The following is a 25620-nucleotide window of genomic DNA, read 5'->3' as shown; positions in this document are numbered from 1 at the left end:
TCAAAACAACTTTATTATAAGATTTACAAAAATGAAGCAATCAATAACAACCACTCAACAGTGCATCATTAGGAAAGCCCAACGGACAGCGTTGTCTCTCCTTTTATAGAAAAAGTACAACCTATTTTGTCTACGTGGCAGTTTAGCAGATGGGGGGAAACAGGGAGGGAACATGGTGTGTAAAAGCTGATTTAGCTTGTTTGTGCAGATTAAGATAGCTGACGTTGCCACCGTTGTCTGTTCCTTTCTGCATGTTTCCAGACATCTAAGTTCCTGTAGATTGTTAAAACAGGATGTCACATACTGCAGTCACAACCAAATGGCTCTTATCTGTACACTCAGACTTGTGACTAAGTCACACAAGACAAGCCTGTATCAGCAAAATACTAACATATAACAATGGACAATTCTTTAAGTAAAAACAACATAGTATGTCTAATTAAACAACATAGTAGGTAATTAAATAATTTCCTCCACATATCCACCCTTTTGAGACTAATGTCTCAACCTAATAGGAAATTACTTAAAATAATTTTCATCTAGCAAGCATTAACATGAGGGGAAAAAAGGAAAATTGAAAACATACATTACAATCGTAAATGAGTTTCAAACCTTTACATAGTGCAATTCATTCTCAGAAGGGGGTAAGGACATTAATTAAACATCAGTACATACTTCATCACCAAACACAAGTTATAATAAGCATTATTGCAAAAAAAGATAACTAAGCCATAAATCAACAAAATAAATATTGTAGCTCCCATAACAGCAAATAATGACTGAACCCATCCAAACGGATTCCAATCGTTGTCTGGTTGGTGTTTGCATGCGAGATCATAGCTGAGGTCTTTCAGATGTTCCACTACCATAGTCAAGTTACCCTCACCCTGGGGTATGAATGTACAGCAATGGTCACCTATCATTTGGCACAATCTTATGCAAACATTCTGTCTCAAACATATGCCCCGTATTTACTTAGCATCTGGCTACAAATACATTTGCACATAAATCATTCTATCTAACCCATAGCACGTTAGTCACTACTGCTCAAACACATACATAGTTATAAACATATTAAAACATGCTTAAGTCAATTGTACTGTATCATCAGAAAGCCATATGTATTGATATGCTTTAACATTAGAATTCTGGTAACATGGTGAACAAAACCCCTACTATCAATGTTATGCAACCCAAATTTAGAATGACAGTCTTCAGTGCTCCACGTTGAGTCTATTACTCAAATTCAAGATCCTCAACTTAGCACACATCGACACGGTTAGAATGTACAGTCGTGGCCAAAAGTTTTGAGAATGACACAAATATTAATTTTCACAAAGTCTGCTGCCTCAGTTTGTATGATGGCAATTTGCATATACTCCAGAATGTTATGAAGAGTGATCAGATGAATTGCAATTAATTGCAAAGTCCCTCTTTGCCATGCAAATTAACTGAATCCCCCAAAAACAATTCCACTGCATTTCAGCCCTGCCACAAAAGGACCAGCTGACACCATGTCAGTGATTCTTTCGTTAACACGGGTATGAGTGTTGACGAGGACAGGGCTGGAGATCACTCTGTCATGCTGATTGAGTTCGAATAACAGACTGGAAGCTTCAAAAGGAGGGTGGTGCTTGGAATCATTGTTCTTCCTCTGTTAACCATGGTTACCTGCAAGGAAACAGGTGCCGTCATCATTGCTTTGCACAAAAAGGGCTTCACAGGCAAGGATATTGCTGGCAGTAAGATTGCACCTAAATCAACCATTTATCTGATCAACAAGAACTTCAAGGAGAGTGGTTCAATTGTTGTGAAGAAGGCTTCAGGGCACCCAAGAAAGTCCAGCAAGCGCCAGGACCATCTCCTAAAGTTGATTCAGCTGCGGGATCGGGGCACCACCAGTACAGAGCTTGCTCAGGAATGGCAGCAGGCAGGTGTGAGTGCATCTGCACGCACAGTGAGGCAAAGACTTTTGGAGGATGGCCTGGTGTCAAGAAAGGCAGCAAAGAAGCCACTTCTCTCCAGGAAAAACATCAGGGACAGACTGATATTCTGCAAAATGTAGAGGGATTGGACTACTGAGGACTGGGGTAAAGTCATTTTCTCTGATGAATCCCCTTTCCGATTGTTTGGGGCATCCGGAAAAAAGCTTGTCCGGAGAAGACAAGATGAGCGCTACCATCAGTCCTGTGTCATGCCAACAGTAAAGCATCCTTAGACCATTCATGTTTGCGGTTGCTTCTCAGCCAAGGGAGTGGGCTCACTCACAATTTTGCCTAAGAACACAGCCATGAATAAAGAATGGTACCAACACATCCTCCGAGAGCAACTTCTCCCAACCATCCAGGAAAAGTTTGGTGATGAACAATGCCTTTTCCAGCATGATGGAGCACCTAGCCATAAGCTAAAAGTGATAACTAAGTGGCTCAGGGAACAAAACATCGATATTTTGGATCCATGGCCAGGAAACTCCCCAGACCTTAATCCCATTGAGAACTTGTGGTCAATCCTCAAGAGGCGGTTGGACAAACAAAAACCCACAAATTCTGACAAACTCCAAGCATTGGTTATGCAAGAATGGGCTGCCATCAGTCAGGATGTGGCCCAGAAGTTAATTGACAGCATGCCAGGGTGGATTGCAGAGGTCTTGAAAAAGAAGGCTCAACTCTGCAAATATTGACTCTTTGCATCAACTTCATGCAATTGTCAATAAAAGCTTTTGACACTTATGAAATGCTTGTAATTATACTTCAGTATTCCATAGTAACATCTGACAAAAATATCTAAAGACACTGAATCAGCAAACTTTGTGGAAATTAATATTTGTGTCATTCTCAACTTTTGGCCACAACTGTACATTTGCAAACAGTATATTCATCTTATATTTCCAGCATTACCACAATTGATGAGAATAGTTAATGACAGATTGGTATCTCAATGCATTCTTAGTCTAAATTATTATCCAGTTCGCAGTGTGCAGACCTCCACAATCAACCTGATACCCCAAGTAAATCATTTTGGATAAGCCTAAATCAATTACTAGCACGGTTGACCCCCCCTTCTTTCCCGGCACTCATCCTTCTGGCGTGTCTTCACGTTCATCTTCAGATAGTGTGTCAGTTCGTCCTCTCAATGGCACATGTTCAAAGTGGAGGGCCCTTGATAATGTTTCACCTGTCCTTTACAGTCCATTATGTCTTGTGCATTTTCCTACCGGTACACCAGCAGCATGAAATACATTTTGACAGGTTCTCTCTCCATGCTCACTCCACATGGACTCATGTCGCACTCCTGAGAGAAAAGGCATGAGGGAAAAGGCAGTTGATTGCTTTGACTGGATGCTGTGTACAGGTTGCTGGCTCAGACTCTGGTCTCACAGTAGAAGTGGTGAAGGACAAGGTCATAGTGAACGCCATTTTTTCAGCCGGTTAGGGGGGTTGAGGTTCACGCTGTTCTTGGTTAACCTCTCTAGGACCGGCGGGACGAATTCGTCCCACCTACTCAACAGCCAGTTGAATCCTGTGGCGCGTTATTCAAATACCTTAGAAATGCTATTACTTCAATTTCTCAAACATATTACTATTTTACAGCATTTTAAAGACAAGACTCTCGTTAATCTAACCACACTGTCCGATTTCAAAAAGGCTTTACAACGAAAGCAAAACATTAGATTATGTCAGCAGAGTACCCAGCCAGAAATAATCAGACACCCATTTTTCAAGCTAGCATATAATGTCACAAAAACCCAGAAGGCAGCTAAATGCAGCACTAACCTTTGATGATCTTCATCAGATGACAACCCTAGGACATTATGTTATACAATACATGCATGTTTTGTTCAATCAAGTTCATATTTATATCAAAAACCAGCTTTTTACATTAGCATGTGACGTTCAGAACTAGCATACCCCCCGCAAACTTCCGGGGAATTTACTAACAATTTACTAAATTACTCACGATAAACGTTCACAAAAAACATAACAATTATTTTAAGAATTATAGATACAGAACTCCTTTGTGCAATCGAGGTGTCCGATTTTAAAATAGCTTTTCGGTGAAAGGACATTTTGCAATATTCTCAGTAGATAGCCCAGCCATCACGGCTAGCCATTTAGACACCCACCAAGTTTGGCCCTGACCAAAGTCAGATTTACTATTACAAAAGTTTGATTACCTTTGTTGTCTTCGTCAGAATGCACTCCCAGGACTGCTACTTCAATAACAAATGTTGGTTTGGTCCAAAATAATCCATCGTTATATCCAAATAGCGGCGTTTTGTTCGTGCGTTCCAGACACTATCCGAAATGGTAAATCAGGGTCACGAGCATGGCGCAATTCGTGTCAAAAAAAATCTAAATATTACATTACCGTACTTCGAAGCATGTCAACCGCTGTTTAAAATCCATTTTTATGCCATTTTTAGGAAGTGTCACGTAACAGCAGAGATCCTTTGTAATGGATAGAGATGGCAAAGAAGGCCAAGAAATGGTCAGACAGGGTACTTCCTGTACAGAATCTTCTCAGGTTTTGACCTGCCATTTGAGTTCTGTTATACTCACAGACACCATTCAAACAGTTTTAGAAACTTTGGAGTGTTTTCTATCCAAAGCCAATAATTATATGCATATTCTAGTTACTGGGCAGGAGTAGTAACCAGATTAAATCGGGTACGTTTTTTATCCAGCCGTGTCAATACTGCCCCCTAGCCCTAACAGGTTAAGTTTGCGCCCTCACCAGAACGCGCAACAAACACTACAGCCAAAATGGGAGCCACTTGCTAAAACTACAAATTCTAGCTCATTTTTCAAAAAACAAGCCTGAAACTCTTTCTAAAGACTGTTGACATCTAGTGGAAGCCCTAGGAACTGCAATCTGGGAGGTATTCCTTTTATATTCCCATTGACAGCCATAGTAATCAAGGGTGAGCTGAAAAAAAAAAATTCTGGATGGATTGTCCTCGGGTTTTCACCTGCCATATTATCTTAATAGTTTTGGAAACTTTAGAGTGTTTTCTATCCAATACTACCAATTATATGCATATCCTAGCTTCTGGGCCTGAGTAACAGGCAGTTTACTTTGGGCACCTCATTCATCCAAACTTCCGAATACTGCCCCCTAGCCTGAAGAAGTTAAATGATCCCTTCCATGCATCTACACACCATCTGTGGTCACCTTTGCCATTACCTCGAGAGAGGACAGACCAGAACAACAGTTTAGTTTAGGGCATTTCTGATTCAGGAAATCCAGACAATTTTTTTTCTGTATGACAAATTATTACTACTAGCAATATTCTTAATACAGATTTCTAAAACAAATGTCAAAGAGAATAAGAATACACAGTTTAAACAATTTTTCACCAAATTGACTTATCATCTTATCCCTATCATCTTGGCGATCTCATTGCAAAGTTACAGGGTCAGGGAGTTAGAGGGCCAATCCTTAGGGAGACATCCCGACAATACAGCAGACCAAATCTGATGAGATTTGTTATGGAAACAAGACAATAACAAACAAACAACACAACAGCAGCAATACACTTCTTCATATAAAACTAGAGGTGGGAAAAACATTACACATATATAACTCGAGGTGGGAAAACCTTCAATTTATTTGGAGTAACTGTCAACCATCAGCAACATATATTTCTTCCTTTTATAGGCAGATAAATAAATTTGCATATTTACCAAAGGTCCCCAGGGACTGGTAATAAAAAATTAAAAAACACTTCCTGTTAAATCAAAAATAAATAAATTAGAATAACAAATCAAATTATAATTACAACTCTTGATAACTCCATAAGGAAATAAGTATATCCCATAAGGTAATGACTAGAGACAGGTGTCCCTCATTCAGGGGCAATACTCTCTCTCCTTCTCGTGTTCCAAATTACACACAGGACTACTGATAAATGATAAACTTCTTCCTAGTTATTCGTGTTTACATAGCCCATGTAAATCTCACCCAATGTCTTCCGTCTTTCTAGTGAGGGTGATCAGGCCTCAATAGGAAGCCAGAACAGAGGTCATTCAACCCCATTAAGTGTTTTCATTCCCCTTTCTTTCCCTGTACCTCAGAAACCATTTAAAACCATTTCAAACATTTCCATCATTCTGCGTACCCAGTTTACAACCAAATTAACCTCTCTAGGCTAGGCGGGACGAATTCGTCCCACCTACGTAACAGCCACTGCCAGCCTGTGGCGCGATTTTCAAAACCTTAAAAATCCTATTACTTCAATTTCTCAAACATATGACTATTTTACAGCCATTTAAAGACAAGACTCTCGTTAATCTAACCACACTGTCCGATTTCAAAAAGGCTTTACAACGAAAGCAAAACATTAGATTATGTCAGCAGAGTACCAAGCCAGAAATAATCAGACACCCATTTTTCAAGCCAGCATATAATGTCACCAAAACCCAGAAGACAGCTAAATGCAGCACTCACCTTTGATGATCTTCATCAGATGACAACCCTAGGACATTATGTTATACAATACATGCATGTTTTGTTCAATCAAGTTCATATTTATATCAAAAACCAGCTTTTTACATTAGCATGTGACGTTCAGAACTAGCATACCCCCCGCAAACTTCCGGGGAATTCGCTAACATTTTACTAAATTACTCACGATAAACATTCACAAAAAGCATAACAATTATTTTAAGAATTATAGATACAGACCTCCTCTATGCACTCGATATGTCCGATTTTAAAATAGCTTTTTGGTGAAAGCACATTTTGCAATATTCTAAGTACATAGCCCAGGCATCACGGGCTCGCTATTTAGACACCCGGCAAGTTTAGCACTCACCATAATCATATTTACTATTATAAAAGTTTGATTACCTTTTGTTGTCTTCGTCAGAATGCACACCCAGGACTGCTACTTCAATAACAAATGTTGGTTTGGTCCTCAATAATCCATCGTTATATCCGAATAGCGGCGTTTTGTTCGTGCGTTCCAGACACTATCCGAAATAGTAAAGAAGTGTCGCGCGCATGGCGCAATTCGTGACAATAAAATTCTAAGTATTCCATTACCGTACTTCGAAGCATGTCAACCGCTGTTTAAAATCAATTTTTACGACATTTTTCTCGTAGAAAAGCGATAATATTCCGACAGGGAATCTCCTTTTCGGCAAACAGAGGAAAAAATCCCAAAGGCGGGGGCGGTCGGGGTCACGCGCATAAGCCCAGTGTCCCTTGATCGGCCACTTGAGAAAGGCGATAATGTGTTTCAGCCTGGGGCTGGAATGACGACATTCTGTTTTTTCCCGGGCTCTGAGCGCCTATGGACGACGTGGGAAGTGTCACGTTAGAGCAGAGATCCTTAGTAAATGATAGAGATGGAAAAGAAGTTCAAGAAATGGTCAGACAGGCCACTTCCTGTAAAGGAATCTCTCAGGTTTTGACCTGCCTTTTGAGTTCTGTTATACTCACAGACACCATTCAAGCAGTTTTAGAAAATTTAGGGTGTTTTCTATCCATATGTAATAAGTATATGCATATTCTAGTTACTGGGTAGGAGTGGTAACCAGATTAAATCGGGTATGTTTTTTATCCAGCCGTGTCAATACTGCCCCCTATCCTAAACAGGTTAAAGAAGACCCCACACAATCAATCAAACATGATATTAACACCACTTAACAAATATTCATAACAGGTGAGTTGTACGTGCGTGCTGGTGTGTGTGGTAAAACGTAGGGGAAAAACAAACAAACAAACAAACAGACACTAACCACTTTCCCAAGACAAAAGTCTCAGGAAACATTTCAAAGAAAGAGAAAATAAACATTTCGTTAGTTTTCACATTGCTAAATCTTAATCAGTCCAACAATTCAAATTCGAAATTCTTACTTTCCAATTAACTTTCCATTTCCTTTGTTACCTTCACTAGTTTACATCTCTGTTTTCTGTAACTCAGAAAGCCCTCTACAATCTCTACTATACTCTACCTCTGTCTTTCTGTCTAACGTTACTTTACCAGATGAACAAAAAGTTTTAAATTACAGTCAAAACAAACATGATAAGTTCTGTTCACAGGGAGGCCACTTTATTTACTTGTGACCCCTCCTCCCTTTTGTCAATTCTATAAATCTATTTCAGAATAAAACGGAATAAAGTGTCTCACGAGATTAAAACCCCTCAGGCTTTTCTGAGTCTGCGAGGAGTGCATTGTTCCTACTCGATCACGTGTAATGTGCTTTGTGACTTCCGAAATCGAAACCCCCAAATATGTTATCTCTTGTTTTACTGGTTGTTCTTTCCTATATGGTGCATTGTGACCCTGCTCTACCAAATAGGTTACTAATGTGGTAATGTCTGGTACATGAGTTTCTTAATCTTTTTACGCCATTAACAAATTCACTACATACTGTATCAACACACAACCCTCAAATTTACACCCTTTAACGATTTTTTTAAATGCTGTGTGACACAAAGTTGAACTATTTGTAAACATAATTTGTGCTCTTGCCCATATATATTGCCAATTTCAATATGTAATATGGTACAATTACCCAGTTTTGTTACTGGTCCCATATTCAAAGACATGGTAGTCGTATCGCTTTTGATTCTGCCCATTTCCCCACTAAATATAATAATTTTCCTGTCGTAAATGTAGCCAATTTAGCCCCTGCACTCACTATTCCAATGACCAACAGCCCCACACCCTACGCTTTGGTATTTTTCCGCTACCCCCTCAATATCCATTTTGATAACATGTTTCCAACCTGCCATCAAGACATACGTACAGATTTTATCAATATACTCACATACCCAAGATGTGTTCGAATACCCATACTAATATACTCTATACTAAATACTTAATGAGTATATACTTCATACTATTAGTTCATTTTAGTATACTGTAAATGAACGGTAACCTTTCAGTTGAGCTTCGTATGTCTACCGGAAGTTGATGCTGTTGCTATGCAGCCTCTTGCTAGTTTGTTAGCATAACAAATTACTAGTTGGACATTTTACGACTTCGGGTGTTTGGAAATTCAGACTGTTCAGAGCGCACACTGCCCACTTTGGCCGAGGAGCAGGGTTGATCTGAGCATTCTGACCTCACAACGGCAGTCAAGCACCCAAGCTAACTGGCTAAAGTTGGATAGCTTGCTAGCTACTTCCAGATGCAAATAAGAGAACACCTCCTCACTCTGACCATTCTTCTCACCCTAGCAGAGCTGGTTAGGCTTTTTCCCATGTTATCCAAAGTGTTGGTGACTAACTGTGCTGCTTGCAACAATTGAATTCTGTTTTTTCCCTGACGTTTACTGACACCGGCCATATTTAATGGGTCTTGAGCTTTCGTAAATGAATCAGTTATTATGCACTCTGGTACATTCAGACGAGAGTGCTCTGAAATCGGAGCAGATAGCCAAAGCGAATTTACAAAGCACCTATTTTAACAATGTCCATTGAGAACACATAATGACTATACCATTTAGCTAAGCTAAGAATGACGTGAATAATCAAGTCAATTATGTTGGGTACATGGATAGCATATACAATTGAAGTCGGAAGTTTACATACACACATTAAAAAAGTTTACATACACACATACATTAAAACTCGTTTTTCAACCACTCCACAAATTTCTTGTTAACAAAGTTTAGTTTTGGCAAGTCAGTTAGGACATCTACTTTGTGCATGACACAAGTCATTTTTCCAACAATTGTTTACAGACAGATTATTTCACTTATAATTCACTGTATCACATATCCAGTGGGTCAGAAGTTTACATACACTAAGTTGACTGTGCCTTTAAACAGCTTGGAAAATTCCAGAATATTATGTCATGGCTTTAGAAGCTTCTGATAGGCTAATTGTCATCATTTTAGTCAATTGGAGGTGTACCTGTGGATGTATTTCAAGGCCTACCTTCAAACTCAGTGCCTCTTTGCTTGACATCATGGGAAAATCAAAATAAATCAGCCACCTCAGAAAAAAAATTGTAGACCTCCACAAGTCTGGTTCAGCCTTGGGAGCAATTTCCAAACGCCTGAAGATACCACGTTCATCTGTACAAACAATAGTACGCAAGTATAAACACCATGTGACCACGCAGCCGTCATTCCGCTCAGGAAGGAGACGCGTTCTGTCTCCTAGAGATGAACGTACTTTGGTGCAAAAAGTGCAAATCAATCCCAGAACAACAGCAAAGGATCTTGTGAAGATGCTAGAGGAAACAGGTACAAAAGTATCTATGTCCACAGTAAAACAAGTCCTATATCGACATAAACTGAAAGGCCGCTCAGCAAGGAAGAAGCTACTGCTCCAAAACCGCCATGAAAAAGCCAGACTACAGTTTGCAACTGCACATGGGGACAAAGATCGTACTTTTTGGAGAAATGTCCTCTGGTCTGATGAAACAAAAATAGAACAGTTTGGCCATAATGTCCATCGTTATGTTTGGAGGAAAAAGGGGAACGCTTGCAAGCCGAAGAACACCATCCCAACCGTGAAGCACGGGGGCGGCAGCATCATGTTGTGGGGGTGCTTTGCTGCAGGAGGGACTGGTGCACTTCACAAAATAGATAGCATCATGAGGAAGGACAATTATGTGGATATATTGAAGCAACATCTCAAGACATCAGTCAGGAAGTTAAAGCTTGGTCACAAATGGGTCTTCCAAATGGACAATGACCCCAAGCATACTTCCAAAGTTGTGGCAAAATGGCTTAACATCTCTTTGGTAAAGGGCAGTATTTTCACGTCCATATGAAAAGCGTGCCCAAAGTAAACTGCCTGTTACTCAGGCCCAGAAGCTAGGATATGCATATAATTGGTAGATTTGGATAGAAAACACTCTAAAGTTTCCAAAACTGTTAAAATAATATGGCAGGCGAAACCCAGAGGACAAACCACACCCCCCCCAAAAAAATATTCAGCCTACCACTGTTTTCAATGGCTGTCACTTTTATTATAAGGCGAAATCCTCCCAGATTGCAGTTCCTAGGGCTTCCACTAAATGTCAACAGTCTTTAGAAAGAGTTTCATGCTGGTTTTTGGAAAAATGAGCCAGAAATTGTAGTTTTTCTAGGTGGCTCCCATTTTGGCTGTAGTGTTTCCAAGCGCGTGGAGAGAGCGCGTTCTTTGGTATTTTTCTCCGGTAAAGACGATTCTCCGTCTTAAATTGTATCGTTTATGTATGTATTAGGGTACCTAAGGTTTGATTATAAACGTTGTTTGACTTGTTTGGAAAAGTTTATTAGTAACGTTTGGGATTCATTTTGTATGCATTTTGATGGAGGGAAACTGGGTGGATTATTGACTGAAGCGTGCCAGCTAAACTGAGTTTTTATGGATATAAAGGAGGACATAATCGAACAAAAGGACCATTTGTGATGTATCTGGGACCTTTTGGAGTGCCAACAGAAGAAGATCATCAAAGGTAAGGCATTTTTTATATCGGTGTTTCTGACTTTCGTGTTGCACCTGCCTGGTTGAAATATGTTTGTCATGCTTTTGTATGCGGGGCACTGTCCTCAGATGGTGTGCTTTCGCCGTAAAGCCTTTTTGAAATCTGACACAGCGGCTGGATTAACAAGAAGTTAAGATTTATTTTGATGTTATACACTTGTGACTTTATGAAAGTTAAATATTTATAATTCTGTAGTTGGAATTTCGCGCTCTGCAATTTCACCGGATCTTGGCCAGGTGGGACGCTACCATCCCACCTGCCGATAAGAATTTAAGGACAACAAAGTCAAGGTATTGGAGTGGCCATCACAAAGCCCTGACCTCAACCCTATAGAAAATTGTGGGCAGAACTGAAAAAGTGTGTGCGAGCAAGGAGGCCTACAAACATGACTCAATTTCACATTCTTAAAATAAAGTGGTGATCCTAACTGACCTAAGACAGGGAATTTTTACTGGCATTAAACTGAGTTTAAATGTATTTGGCTAAGGTGTATGTAAACTTCTGACTTCAACTGTAGTTAATTATGGATCCCTTCGTGCGCCAATCCCATTATGGATCGATTTGACAACACACAGTGAAATTGCAGCGTGCCAAATTCAAAAACAGAAATACTCATAATAAGAATTCATAAATCATACAAGTGTTATACATCGGTTTAAAGATTAACTTCTTGTTAATCCAGCCACAGTGTCAGATTTCAAAAAGGCTTTACAGCGAAAGCAAACCATGCAATTATCTGAGGACAGCACCCCGCATTTTTCAACCAGGGAGGTGCGACACAAAAGTCAGAAATAACGATATAATTCATGCCTTACCTTTGAAGATCTTCTTCTGTTGGCACTCCAATATGTCCCAGAAACATAACAAATGGTCCTTTTGTTCGATGAATTCCCTCGTTATATCCCCAAAATGTCCATTTATTTGGCGCGTTTGATTCAGAAAATACACTCGCCAAACATGACTACAATGTATCTAATAAGTTACCTGTAAACTTGATCCAAACATTTCAAACAACTTTCCTAATCCAACTTTAGGTATTTTAAAACGTAAATAATCTATCAAATTTAAAACGGATTATACTGTGTTCAATAGCGGATAAAATGAAAGTGGAGCGAGCTACAGGTCGCACGCACCAAACAAAAAAGTACACTTGGCTTGACACTCAGAAAGGAAAGGGCTACTTCTTAATTTCTCAAAGGAAAAACATCAACATCAACATCTAAAGACTGTTGACATCTAGTGGAAGCCATAGGAACTGCAAGCATATTTCTATTAAAAGGGATTGCCATAGAAAACTAACGGAAAACAGATTAAGCTGAATACAAAATTCCCTGGAAGGATTGTGCTCGAGGTTTCGCCTGTCAAATCAGTTCTGTTATACTCACAGACATTATTCAAACAGTTTTAGAAACTTCAGAGTGTTTTATATCCAAATCTACTAATAATAGCTTTTCATCCGGACATCAAAATACCGCCCCCTATCCCAAAGAAGTTAATATACTAGCAAGTTCGATGAAATGATATGCTATGCTGTTCATAAGGATAGCTTACCAACAAATTGTCAGCCAACATAACGTATAACGTAACTTTATATGAAAAATCATTACTTTATAACATTGCTGTCATGTCCTGACCAGTAAAGGGGTCATTGGTCATTGTAGTATGGTCAGGGCATGGCAGGGGGTGTTGTTTTTGTGTGTTTTGGGATTGGTTTATTTAGAGGGGATTTGTTCTAGTTTTCATTCTCTATGTTCGTTTTCTATGTGTGGCCGAGTATGGTTTCCAATCAGAGGCAGGTGTCTTTCGTTGTCTCTGATTGGAAGCCATACTTAGGCAGCCCTTTTTTCCTTTGGGTTGATGGGTGGTTGTTTTTTGTATAGTCGTAGTACCTTACGCAACTGTTGTTTGGCGTTTGTTTATTTTCTTTGTGTTCACTCATAATAAAAGAGGATGAGCACTCAACACGCTGCGCCTTGGTTCAATCCTTCCGACAGATGTGACAATTGCTTAACATTTTCTTAACATTTGTCATAATTAGTTAAAGCAATGAATTTGTATCTATGACCAATAAGCATACTACATACTCAATTTACTTCCAAATAGTATGGTTAGTGCGGTTATTCTGAGTACCTCTGCTAATCTTGGTTTTATCGTTTTTTCTTTTCTGTTGATAGAACGCTGACATAAATCTGAAGCTCAATACATCAGAGTTTTTCTTTTATGTCATTGTGCCAACTCACAATAGCATCTCTGAATTCTTTATTAGATTGGAATGCTGCCAAATTTGATCCATGATTTGATTTTTTTCCCCATATTCGAGACAAATTGGTAGAATGCTCTTGCGCTTATTTTGGTGCCTCTTTGACTTTGCTATAGTTTACCTCTTCTATGATGGTTATTTCTGCCTTTTAACTGTTCACAGCACCTGATACCTTGTATTAGAACCAATACTGAAGCTCTGCCAATTTACTACTGGATAATATGGGAGACCTAATGTCTTATACCAGTCTCACGCTTCACATATCACTGTTGTTGACAGCAGGGGCGAAAATCTGATATCCACTTTGGAGGGGACAATTACATTACATTTTCTCAAGAGCAATTCCTGAGGGGGACACCAAAAGTAGTGCTGTAACACATAGCCTACATTGTAATATGGTAAATGTATATTGAGGAACCAAAGAAATAAGGTGTTTGCCGTACTCCTAACTACCGGTACCCAAAACTACACAACTAATCACAACAGCAATACCATTGCCTTTAACAAATCTTAGTTCAGTCACCAGTTTAACCTGTTGGGGATAGGGGGCAGTATTTGCAAGACCGGATAAAAAACGTACCGATTTAATCTGGTTACTACTCCTGCCCAGTAACTAGAATATGCATATAATTATTGGCTTTGGATAGAAAACACCCTAAAGTTTCTAAAACTGTTTGAATGGTGTTTGTGAGTATAACAGAACTCATATGGCAGGCAAAAACCTGAGAAGATTCCTTACAGGAAGTGGCCTGTCTGACCATTCCTTGAGCTTCTTGACTCTGTTTATTGAAGACTGAGGATCTTTGCTGTAACGTGACACTTCCTACGGCTCCCATAGGCTCTCAGAAGGCGGGAAAAAGCTGAATGATGTAATTCCAGCCCCAGGCTGAAACACATTAGCGCTTTTGGCAAGTGCTCTATCAGAGGACAATGGGCTGAGGCGCGTGCACGAGTCGACCCCATGTTTTTATTTTCTATCGTCTTTGAACCTAAACACAGATTCCCGGTCGGAATATTATCGCTTTTTTACGAGAAAAATGGCATAAAAATTGATTTTAAACAGCGGTTGACATGCTTCGAAGTACGGTAATGGAATATTTCGAATTTTTTTGTCACAAAATGCGCCGTGCTCGTCACCCTTATTTACCCTTTCGGATAGTGTCTTGAACGCACAAACAAAACGCCGCTATTTGGATATAACTATGGATTATTTGGGACCAAACCAACATTTGTTATTGAAGTAGAAGTCCTGGGAGTGCATTCTGATGAAGAACACCAAAGGTAATAACATTTTTCTTATAGTAAATCTGACTTTGGTGAGTGCTAAACTTGCTGGGTGTCTAAATAGCTAGCCCTGTGATGCCGGGCTATCTACTTAGAATATTGCAAAATGTGCTTTCACCGAAAAGCTATTTTAAAATCGGACATATCGAGTGCATAGAGGAGTTCTGTATCTATAATTCTTAAAATAATTGTTATGCTTTTTGTGAACGTTTATCGTGAGTAATTTAGTAAATGTTTAGTAAATTCACCGGAAGTTTGCGGGGGGTATGCTAGTTCTGAACGTCACATGCTAATGTAAAAAGCTGGTTTTTGATATAAATATGAACTTGATTGAACAAAACATGCATGTATTGTATAACATAATGTCCTAGGTGTGTCATCTGATGAAGATCATCAAGGAATACCTGGGATAGGATAAAGTAATCCTTCTAACCCCCCCTTAAAAGATTTAGATGCACTATTGTAAAGGGGTTGTTCCACTGGATATCATAAGGTGAATGCACCAATTTGTAAGTCGCTCTGGATAAGAGCGTCTGCTAAATGACTTAAATGTAAATGTAAATGTTTATGTGACATTATATGCTAGCTTGAAAAATGGGTGTCTGATTATTTCTGGCTGGGTACTCTGCTGACATAATCTAATGTTTTGCTTTCGTTGTAAAGCCTTTTTGAAATCGGACAGTGTGGTTAGATTAACGAGAGTCTTGTCTTTAAAATGGTGTAAAATAGTCATATGTTTGAGAAATTGAAGTAATAGCATTTCTAAGGTATTTTAATAACGCACCACAGGATTCCACTGGCTGTTACGTAGGTGGGACGATTTCGTCCCGCCGACCCTAGAGAGGTTAAGTTGAGAGTGGGGGTATCCATGGCATTTTCCAATTATGTTCCTATTTTACAAGTCAAAAAAATTGAGAACCTTTCATAATGTTGCCAAACAAAGACTCAACAAACTTACCTGAGACTCCCTGTCTCTGCCAGTCTGTCGCTGCATATCTGTCCCCAACTCTGCTGTCTGTGTGCCATCTGTTGCCTGCTCTGCCTAATGACATCATTGTGAAACATTTCCATTAGAATTTCATTTCTTTCTTATGAACATTTTATCAACTAGTCTTTGAGATATCATTCTATTTGGGCTTCGATCTAAAAGGTAGCTAGCAAATGTGAAACGGATTAAAATGACAAGAGTTGACAGCTGTATGAGTTCACCATTTACACAACATATGCTGCAACCTTTTGTAATTTTAATAGTTTGTTTCATATTGGCTGGCTTCCAACAATAGCTGAATTTGCAAAGCTAGCGAGCACCAATTCAGTTTCAGTGGTGTTTGCTATAATCTTTGCTACCCGGGTTAAATAAAGGTGAAATAAAATAAATAAATAAAAGTTCCCTTGCGACAATTTAGCTTTTGCAATGAGACCATTAAATATATTTAAGACAATGGTAGAAGAGAGTGTAGTTCTGTTCAGTTTGGATTTGAGTTTATCGCTAACCTTATCACAGGGACTTTGAAGCACTAACTTACATCATCTGCATGCTGATTCCATCTTTGACGATGCCACATAAATGGAATAGGTACTAGCTAGCTTAATAGTTAATATTTGCGCGCTAGCTCTGCATATTCAGCTAGTGTGTGTGTGCGCGATTGACTGGATGAACCTCACGGCAGTTACGTGCAAACTAAGGAACTGGCAGTGGATCAAACCATTGTGAGGCAAAGGGCGGGGGGGGTCGCAATCTTTTGAAACTTCAAAACGCGCTATTAAGTGTCTATAATCAGCACAATTGCTTTCATTGCGTATTATTAATATTATTTAAATTACATAGTTATGTTTCAGTGATATATTGGGGGGGACAAATCATATTTTTCCCAGGATGGGGGGGTCGTGTCCCCCCCGTCCCCCCCGGGATTTCCGCCCCTGGTTGACAGCACATATTACCAAAATACGGTCCATCGTATGTCCATAATATAAATCTCTCGTCAACACACACACACTCAGGAAGAAAAAAAAACACACAAATCAACCAGTATTTGGTTAGGAACATCTTCCTTTCTCATAATTTAAAAAGAGCAATTTCTTCTTCATCAAAATATTTTTTGATTGCTCTTTGCAATTTTAAATGTTGTACCCACAAGGTAGTTCCAATGCAAATTTCCCATGTAGGTTTTACATTTATTTTTACCTGCAGGAAAATTAAACATTTTCTATCTCAGGATTGTGCCCTGGGATCACATAACTCGTGCTAAATGACATAAATGTAACCGTGTCATATCATCCCAAGGCCGCTTCTCTGCTTCAACAGAGAAACACAACCCCTGTCTCTGACCAGGATACCTCTGCTTCAACAAAAATATCCCAATTGGAGACGTCCCTGATCCTACGGGGTGTTTGCCCTAGAATTATTTCTTTAATTAAAGATATCCCTGTTTCAACAGAGTTCCTAATTAAATATTCTAGTGCTCCCCTATTAGAAATAACTCTGCTACAACTAAGGGTGTCTTTTGCTCAAAAAAAAGATGTGCACAACTAATGTGCACAACCTGTTCCCAGAACAGGATTTTCAATAAAGGTTAATTTATCTTATCTGTCCGGAATGATGTATTCACTCATTGACGCCAGGTCCGAGGCGGGTCCCTCCTGATTCACCTAAGTGGAGTGTGGGCTACCCTGAGCCACGTCTAATGCAGCCCCTGCGCGCAGTTAACCTCAGTCTCCCCAGGAGCAATCAGCAAGCGGAGTTAGCATCCTATCCTCTTCGTCAATTGTTGTGTTAATTCTAACCAAAAGGAGAGAGACTGTATTCTTCAAAACAACTTTGCTTCATTTTTGTAAATCTTATAATAATCAATAACAACCACTCAACAGTGCATCATTAGGAAAGCCCAACGGACAGCGTTGTCTCTCCTTTTATAGAAAAAGTACAACCTATTTTGTCTACGTGGCAGTTTAGCAGATGGGTGGAAACAGGGAGGGAACATGGTGTGTAAAAGCTGATTTAGCTTGTTTGTGAAGATTAAGATAGCTGACGTTGCCACCGTTGTCTGTTCCTTTCTGCATGTTTCCAGACATCTAAGTTCCTGTAGATTGTTAAAACAGGATGTCACATACTGCAGTCGCACCTCAATAGCTCTTCTATGCACACCTAGACTTATGAGTAAGTCACACAAGACAAGCCTGTATCAGAAAAATACTAACATATAACAATGGACAAGTAACAGCATAGTATGCCTAATTAAACAACATAGTAGGTAATTAAATAATTTCCTCCACAAGTACAGGCTTAACTGAAAGACCAACAAAGATGGAATACAATAAGACATTTTATTAAATAGTTTGTGGAATGGCCTCGTCTTCGAGGGAAGATCCTCGGAGCCAGATGATGTGATGGCAGGTAGCCCTACTTGTAACTACTGGCATCGAAACCCCCCCACTGGGGGAAAGGAGTTCTATTAACGAGCCTTAAGGTTAACAAGCTCCCTCACGACGCCAGGACAGCGGAGTCAATCACCACCTTCCGGAGACACCTGAAACCCCACCTCTTTAAGGAATACCTAGGATAGGATAAAGTAATCCTTCTAACCCCCCCCCCCCCTTAAAAGATTTAGATGCACTATTGTAAAGTGGTTGTTCCACTGGATATCATAAGGTGAATGCACCAATTTGTAAGTCGCTCTGGATAAGAGCGTCTGCTAAATGACTTAAATGTAAATGTTATTATGGCTGGTGGTGGTGGGGAGATGGATGGTTGTCGAAAGCTGTTGCTGAAAAACTGCAAGTGAGAGAACATGGGTAAATTGGCATACAAAACATCCCAAGATTTACGCCCATTGGTTGAGAGAGAGGAAGGTAATAATTGCAAGAGTGAGCCAATAGGTTAAACAGCAAGCATGAGGAATGTTCATTATTGTGCTGTGCTTATAGGTTGCAAGGTAAATAGGTGACTGATATTCCACATGTGGCTAGTAGGAAAGAGGAGAAGAAACGAGTCGCTATGCTGATGATACGTTTGTATTCATTCCTGGTATGCCCGTAGAATAGGAAACAGCAGTGAATTATGTTATGCTAACTGGATGTAGTTAACCTGTCTGGGCTAGGGGACAGTATTTTCACGGCCGGATAAAAAACGTACCCAATTTAAACTGGTTACTACTCTTTCCCAGAAACGAGAATATGCATATTATTAGTAGATTTGGATAGAAAACACTCTGAAGTTTCTAAAACTGTTTGAATGGTGTCTGTGAGTATAACAGAACTCATATGGCAGGCAAAAACCTGAGAAAATTCCAAGCAGGAAGTGGCCTGTCTGACAATTTATAGTTCTTCTTTCTAGTCCCTTTCGAAACTACAGTATCTCTGGGGTTACGTTGCACTTTCTAAGGCTTCCATTGGCTCTCTAAAGCCTTCAGAAAGCGGATTGAGGCGTCTCCTGTCTCTGGGCAGAGTATGGTAGCTCAGTTTGTCAGTGGTCTGCCTGGTGACTAATAGACTGGGTATGCGCGGTCCCGCGACCATGCTGTTTTTTATTTTCCTCTTTGAATGAAAACACTATTGTCCGGTTGGAATATTATCGCTATTTTACGAGACAAATACCATAAAAATTGATTTTAAACAGCGTTTGACATGCTTCTAAGTACGGTAAAGGAACATTTCGATTTTTTTTGTCTCGAAATGCGCTCGCGCGTTACCCATTGGATAGTGACCTGAACGCACGAACAAAACGGAGGTATTTGGACATAACTATGGATTATTTGGAACAAAAACAACATTTCTGTGGAAGTAGCAGTCCTGGGAGTGCATTCTGACGAAGATCAGCAAAGGTAATACAATTTTTCTAATAGTAATTCTGAGTTTAGTGAGCCCCGAAGTTGGCGGGTGTCAAAATAGCTAGCCGTGATGGCTGAGCTATGTACTCAGAATATTGCAAAATGTGCTTTCGCCGAAAAGCTATTTTAAAATCTGACATAGCGATTGCATAAAGGAGTTCTGTATCTATAATTCTTAAAATAATTATGTATTTTGTCAACGTTTATGGTGAGTAATTTAGTAAATTCCCCGGAAGTTTTGGGTGGGAATGCATGTTCTGAACATCACATGCCAATGTAAAAAGCTGTTTTTGGATATAAATATGAACTTCATTGAACAAAACATGCATGTATTGTATAACATAATGTCCTAGGAGTGTCATCTGATGAAGATCATCAAAGGTTAGTGCTTCATTTAGCTGTGTTTTGGGTTTATGTGACATATATGCTTGCTTGGAAAATGGCTGTGGGATTATTTGTGGCTATGTACTCTCCTAACATAATCTAATGTTTTGCTTTCGCTGTAAAGCCTTTTTGAAATCGGACAATGTGGTTAGATTAACGAGAGTCTTGTCTTTAAAATGGTGTAAAATAGTCGTATGTTTGAAAAATTTAAATTATAGAATTTTTGAGGTTTTGTATTTCGCGCCACGCTCTTCCACTGGCTGTTGAATAGAGTGGGATGGTGACGTGCCACCTAGCCCATAGAAGTTAAAGAAGCATTCAGACCAGCCTTCCTGATAGAACTTTCGTAAGCTATATTTGAATCGACTAATTTTAAGCTAAATGTCCAAAATGAAAACAAATAGAGTGAAGAAGGTAGATAGTTTGTGTTCTGTGGGGGAGACCTGTTTGGGTAGCCTACCTGATTGGTTGATTGTTTGTCTGATAGGTAGTAGGCCTTCAGCGCTCCTATATTTACCCTCATCTCTTTCCCTAGTCTTAATATCTTCTATCCTATCCACTCTAACCGGAAGACGAGTACTCCCTCTCTCCCTTCCTCCTTCCCCCAACCCTCTCTCTCTAACTAACTTCAGGTCTTAGGTCAGTGTACAGGATGGAGTGTTAGATCATTGGAGACAGTGCAGAGTTCTGTAGATGGGGTGTTAGATCAGGGGAGACAGTGCAGAGTGCTGTAGATGTTTGTTCGGTGAACTGGTTTTAAGTAGACTAGATACAGTATGTTAGTGTTTAAAAAGGAGCTGGATGCAGCCCAGTGTTGATGGATGGAGCTCAGGGCTGGAGAAGGGAGGGCATTTTGGATGTGTCCAAAGATACAGTAGGGCCTAGATTCAAATCGGACCATGGGAGATCGTGATAGAGCGATTGACATTTAAAGGTAATTAATTTCCAGTTGAGCCAGCATATGCAGCTTGTACTGTGAATGCGGTTTTCCAAACGCGGAAACATTGCCTTTTAAAGGTTCATAACTGAAAGGGGCAATTGGATTGAATCTAGCCCTAGGTCTACTAGCTTTCCTCTGGTAAATCCTGGTCTGTTGGTAAACTTATGTATTGCCTGCATCATCTACTAAAGTCTCTCTAAGTTTATGTTTTGGGTTGTGATGGGGTACAACAGTTGAATTAAACTCATAAGGCATTTATAAATTCTTCAAGAAATAAATGGGTAAATATCATATGTTTTAAAGTCCAAAAATGTATGTAGAAATTACAGATTGCCCCCTTAAGCTCCCATCTCTCTCTCTCTCTCATTCCACAGCTCTCCTCCAATACCGAATACACAACTGGGACCAAAGAAAGTCTCCATTCCATCTTTCCTGTCCCGCCTGTCTCTCTCTCCTTCCCTTCCTTTCTGTCTCTCTTCCCCTGTCTCCCCCCTCCTTTCCTTCTCTCTCTGTGATGAGGAGCTGTGGGTAAGGCTGTGGGTGAGGGTCCGTGTCCAGTCTGAAGCTGGGGAAGCTAAAGGTGGTGCGGCGGCAGCTGCTGCAGAGGTAAACTACTAGTGTGTGTGTTGTCTTGTGTAGAAGATTCCATTCTAAATGATAGATGATACAGTACTATAGTTTAAGCTGTCGTTAACAGGTATACTAGTATCATTATAGTGTGTTGTTCTCAGGTGATATTATAGTATATTCTTGTATATTGCATTATATTTTAGTATTATTGTAGTATATTCTTGTATATTGCATTATATTATAGTAGTATATTCTTGTATATTGCATTATATTATAGTATTATTGTAGTATGTTTGTCAAGTGTCAGTGTGTAGCGGGTCGGACGAAGTCAGGCGCAGGACACAGAACTGAGTAAAAATGTAACTTTACTCGAAAATAAACCAAACATATATTCCACACTGGGAAACACACCAGCTCACAGAAATACTGACCACTTCACAATGAACAAACACGCACAAAACCATGTGGGAACCAGAGGGTTAAATAGGGAGTAAATTATAACGTAATGGAAACCAGGTGTGGATAATCAAGACAAAACAACATAGAAAAAGAAACGTAGATCGGTGGTGGCTAGAAAGCCGGTGACGTCGACCGCTGAACGCCGCCTGAACAGGGAGAGGCACCAACTTCGGCGGAAGTTGTGACAGTAACCCCCCCTTGACACCGGCCTCGGGGACGACCCGGAGGACGAGGCGCAGGACGATTCGGGTGGAGACGGTGAAATTCCTGCAGTAAGGAAGGGTCCAGGATGTCCTCCACCGGCACCCAGCATCTCTCCTCCGGACCGTACCCCTCCCACTCCAAGAGGTACTGAAGGCCCCTCGCCCGACGCCTTGAGTCCATGATGGCTCGTACAGTATACGCCGGGGCCCCCTTGATGTCCAGAGGGGGCGGAGGAACCTCCCGCACCTCAGACTGCTGGAGCGGACCAGCCACCACCGGCCTGAGAAGAGACACATGGAACGAGGGGTTAATACAGTAATCAGGGGGAGCTGTAACCTATAACAAACCTTGTTCAGTCTCCTCAGGACTTTAAATGGCCCTACAAACCGAGGACCCAGCTTCCGGCAGGGCAGGCGAAGGTTTCGGGTCGAGAGCCAGACCCGGTCCCCTCACTGCGGTGGCGGTCGGCGCTCGCCTTCTGCCGCCTGATGGCCCGTTGCAGGTGCACATGGGCAGCGTCCTATGTCTCCTCCGAGCGCCGAAACCATTCATCCACCGCAGGTGCCTCGATCTGGCTCTGATGCCACGGTGTCAGGACCGGCTGATAACCTAGTACACACTGAAAAGGAGATAGGTTAGTGGAGGAGTGGTGGAGTGCCATCTCCGCCCAGGGGATGAAAACCGCCCACTCCCCCAGCCGGTCCTGGCAATAGGACCGCAGAAACCTACCCACATCCTGGTTAACTCTCTCCACCTGCCTGTTACTCTCGGGGTGAAAACCTGAGGTAAGGCTGACCGAGACCCCCAGGCGTTCCATAAATGCCCTCCAGACCCTAGACGTGAACTGGGGACCCCGATCAGAAACTATATCCTCTGGCACCCCGTAGTCCTGGAAGACGTGGGTGAACAGGGCCTCCGTAGTCTGTAGAGCCGTAGGGAGACCGGGCAAAGGAAGGAGATGGCAGGACTTAGAAAACCGATCCACAACAACCAGGATCATGGTGTTTCCCTGTGACGGAAGAAGATCCGTCACGAAATCCACCGATAGGTGTGACCACAGCCGCTGTGGAATGGGTAAGGGTTGTAATTTTCCTCTGGGCTGGTGTCTAGGTGCCTTGCACTGGGCGCATACCAAGCAGGAGGAAACAAACCCTCACGTCCTTAGCTAAAGTGGGCCACCAGTACTTCCCACTAAGACAGCACACTGTCCGACTGATGCCAGGATGACCAGAGGAGGGTGACATGTGGGCCCAACAGATCAAACAATCGCGGACATCAGACGGAACGTACAGATGCACAACTGGACACTGGGTGGGAGCGGGCTCTGTACGTAACGCCCGCTCGATGTCCGCGTCCACCTCCCATACCACCGGTGCCACCAGGCAAGAAGCTGGAAGTATGGGAGTGGGATCCGTGGACCGCTCCTCTGTGTCATACATCCGGGACAGTGCGTCTGCCTTCACGTTCAGGGAACCTGGTCTGTAGGATAGGGAGAAAACAAAACGGGTGAAAAACATGGCCCACCTTGCCTGGCGAGGGTTCAGTCTCCTCGCCGCCCGGATGTACTCCAGATTGCGGTGGTCAGTCCAAATGAGGAAAGGGTGTTTAGCCCCCTCAAGCCAATGCCTCCACTCCTTCAGAGCCTTGACAACAGCCAACAGCTCCCGGTCCCCACATCATAGTTTCGCTCCGCCGGGCTGAGCTTCTTCGAAAAGAAAGCACAGGGGCGGAGCTTTGGTGATATGCCCGAGCACTGAGAGAGCACGGCTCCTATCCCAGCCTCGGATGCATCCACCTCCACTATAAATGCCAAGGAGGGATCAGGATGAGCCAGCACGGGAGATGAGGTAAACAGAGCCTTCAGGTGACCAAAAGCCCTGTCCGCCCCAGCTGACCACTGCAGTCGCACCGGTCCCCCCTTCAGCAAGGAGGTAATGGGAGCCGCTACCTGATCGAAGCCCTGGATAAACCTCAGGTAGTAGTTGTCAAACCCTAAGAACCGCTGCACCTCCTTTACCCTGGTGGGAGTCGGCCAATTACGCACGGCTGAAATGCGGTCATTTTCCATCTCCACCCCTGATGCGGACAGGCGGTACCTTAGGAAGGAGACGGACTGTTGGAAGAACAGACTTTCTCAGCCTTGACGTACAGGTCATGCTCCAACAGTCGACCAAGCACCCTGCGCACCAGGGACACATTCTCGGCGTGTGTAGCGGAGTATATTAGAATGTCATCTATATACACCACTACACCCTGCCCGTGCAGGTCCCTGAAAATCTTGTCTACAAAGAATTGGAAGACTGATGGAGCATTCATCAACCCGTACGGCATGACGAGGTACTCATAGTGCCCAGAGGTGGTACTAAATGCCGTCTTCCACTCATCCCCCTCCCGGATACGCACCAGGTTGTAAGCGCTCCTGAGATCCAATTTTGTGAAGAAGTGCGCCCCGTGCAATAACTGTCACACTGGCTATGAGAGGCAACGGGTAACTATACCTCACCGTGATCTGATTTATACCTCGATAGTCAATACACAGGCGTAAATCTCCATCCTTCTTCTTCACAAAAAAGAGACTCGAGGAGGCAGGTGAAGTGGAAGGCCGAATGTATCCCTGCCCCAGAGATTCGGAGACATATGTTTCCATAGCCGCTGTCTCCTCCTGTGACAGAGGATACATGTGACTCCTGGGAAGGGCTGCGTCTACCAGGAGATTTATTTCTTCTTACAGAAGGCGAGAGCCAAATCACCATATTCGGGGGGGATGTGCATGGTGGAGACTTGGTTTGGATTCTCCACCATAGTTGCACCTATGGAAACACCTACACACCTCCCTGAGCACTGACGTGACCATCCCTTGAGAGCCCCCTGTTGCCACGAAATAGTGGGGTCATGATAGGCCAACCAGGGAAGCCCCAACACCACAGGAAACGCAGGAGAATTGATCAGAAAGAGACTAATTCTCTCCTCATGACACTCCTGTGTTATTATACATAGTGGAGCTGTGACCTCCCTAATCAGCCCCGACCCTAACGGACGACTATCTAAGGCATGTACAGGGAAGGGCACATCAACAGGAACAATAGGGATCCCTAAACTAGTGCAAATGAACGGTCAATAAAGTTCCCAGCTGCGCCTGAATCTACTAGCGCCTTATGCTGGGAATGCAGGGGAAACTCAGGAAATTCTATACATTCCCCCGACACGGCGTCTACTCCTCCCCAGACGGCGTTGGCCCACTCAAGCGCTTTCCCCGACA

At 41.7% G+C, this 25620-nt stretch overlaps 1 protein-coding gene across 3 annotated transcripts in view; it reads left to right on the top strand.

The window, feature by feature from the left end:
- The window catches only part of LOC106612759 (glycerophosphodiester phosphodiesterase domain-containing protein 5), a 41915-nt gene that overhangs the window by 4685 nt on the left and 11610 nt on the right, over positions 1–25620 (top strand). For all 3 annotated transcript variants that reach the window (XM_045724525.2, XM_045724524.2, XM_082956298.1), the window contains exon 2: positions 21503–21734. The gene's annotated coding sequence lies outside the window, so the exon portion shown is untranslated. The remainder of the gene's footprint in view (positions 1–21502; positions 21735–25620) is intronic.

This window comes from Salmo salar, chromosome 09 (genome assembly GCF_965601325.2).
Source record: "Salmo salar chromosome 09, fSalSal1, whole genome shotgun sequence".
NCBI lineage: Eukaryota > Metazoa > Chordata > Actinopteri > Salmoniformes > Salmonidae > Salmo > Salmo salar.
Note: the sequence above shows the minus strand (reverse complement) of the source record. Positions and strands in the feature narration are given on the sequence as shown.